This window comes from Belonocnema kinseyi, chromosome 2, assembly GCF_010883055.1.
Source record: "Belonocnema kinseyi isolate 2016_QV_RU_SX_M_011 chromosome 2, B_treatae_v1, whole genome shotgun sequence".
NCBI lineage: Eukaryota > Metazoa > Arthropoda > Insecta > Hymenoptera > Cynipidae > Belonocnema > Belonocnema kinseyi.
Window position 1 is genome coordinate 133661810 of NC_046658.1, and position 2274 is coordinate 133664083.

Sequence of the window (2274 nt, forward strand, 5' to 3'; positions counted from 1 at the left end):
ATGCGTCTGTTGTTACTAAAAATGTTTTTGAGAAATCTGGGTACTGAAGTATTGGTTCAGAGCAGATAGAATCTCGGAGAATTTCGAAAGCTTTTTGTTCTGTTTCTTTCCATTGGAAGATTTCGTTGTTTTTTAAAAGTTGAGTTAGGGGTTTTGATTTTTTAGCGAAGTTAGCTATAAACCGCCTATAATATCCTACTAACCCTAAAAACTGCTTAATATTCTTTTTTCCTTTTGGAATAGGAAATTTTTTTACTGCTTCTATCTTTTGTGGATCTGGTTTCACACCCTCTTGAGTAATTATATGCCCTAAGTATGTTATCTCACGCCTTAAAAAGTGACATTTTTCAGGTTGAAGAGTTAAACCAGCGTCTCTTAATCGTGTGAATAAAGATCTATTTTTTTTTCATGCTCCTCTAAGTCTTGAGCATAGACGACGATATCGTCCATGTAGACAAAGAGTACAATTCCTTGAAGGCCTGAAAGAACTTGATCCATTACTCGTTGGAAGGTTGCCGGGGCATTTTTCAACCCGAATGGCATGCGAGTAAATTCTAAGTGGGAGAAAGGGCTTGAAAAGGCAGTTTTGGATTGTGAATCTGGATCCATGGGAATCTGGTGAAATCCAGATGCAAGATCCATGACAGAAAAATATCTGGCACCTCCGAGTTGATCCAAGATGTCAGTAATATTTGGAAGAGGGTAGGCATCGGCGACCGTTTTTTCATTTAGAGCACGATAATCAATGAACATCCACCATTTTTTATTACCTTTGGAATCAGTTTTTTTTGGAATAATCCACAAAGGAGAATTATAGGGAGAAACTGAGGGTTTAACTATACCTGCATTAAGTAATTCGTCAGTTTGCTTGCGAATGTCATCTTTATGAATATGAGGGTGCCTATATTGTTTAATATTAACAGGTTTCTCATCGGTTGTTATTATTTTGTGTTTAGTTACACTGGTTGCCCCTAATTTATCTGTAGGTAGTCTAAAAAGATTAGAAAATTCTAAAAATAAAGGTAGCAAACTCTCTATTCCTTCTTTATTTAAATCATTTAAATTTACAATTTTCTGAATTTCTACCAGTCTAAAAGTTTTTTCAATAATTTTATCATTTTTATTTTTGGCTGATATTAGAGCAGGAGAAGACACAAGGTCATATTCTTCTAAGTCTATGGGAGGAATAGTTAAATGAATGCTCTCATTTGTACTATTTATCATTAAAATTTTTGCAATTCCTCCATAATTACGTGTTAAACATTCTCCACTATAAATACCGTGACCACAAGATATTTTAGGTATATAACCTTGTTCTAATGTGGTGTTTTTTAGAATAATTTGAACTATTGCTTTTGATCTTGCTGGTAATTTAACAATGGCATGTGATAATAATGGAAAATCTTGATCTCCTAGGTGAAGGCAATCGTCAACAAAATTTAAGACTGCACGGTGCTGCTTCAAGGCTTCGACACCAAGAATTCCGTCCTGCACTATAGGAAAAGATCCAGAAACGACTTGGAAAGGGGTTTCTAGGCTTTTGATTATTAACTTGACTTCGCTCAAGGTAGGGACAATATCTTCACCAATTCCGATTAGATTATAAATTCGTCTATTATTTATCCATAGATTAGGATTGAGTAGATTTTCTTTTATAAGGTTCACACTAGACCCGGTGTCTACTAACAATGTGACTTCCTTTTCCAGTAATGAAGAATTTTCTAGGATTATTACTGGCGTTTGATTTATTTCTTCTCGGGATTTGAGGTGGAGGATGACGCGATTTGATTTTGTGTAAGGGTCGCTCGCTCTCCGTTTCAACGACCATTCTGGGAGTTTAAAAAATTCTCTTCGCGTTTCCTCTTTAATGTTTCAAGTTCATTATCGTGTCTTTGTTTAAATCTACAATCTTGGATAAAATGACTTGATAGACTGCAATAAGTACATTTCTTTCTCTCTTTCTCTTTTACAATTTTTTTTATATTTTTACAATAACGTTGGATATGTCCAAATTCATTGCATCCATAACATTGTACGGGTCTTCGTGTTTGTTCATTATTAAAATTTTGTTCAGTTCTACCTTCAATATATGTGACTCGCCTATTGGGAATTTCGGTACGTTCGATTTTTCCTAAATTTTCTGAAATTTTCATTTCATCGTTCTTGTGAATGCTATTCCAACTTTTCCACTGGAGATCGGCTTGGTTCGCAAGAGCAATAGCATTTTCTAAAGTGGCAATATCTTTGTCCCTAATTTGCGAATAAACATCTTTA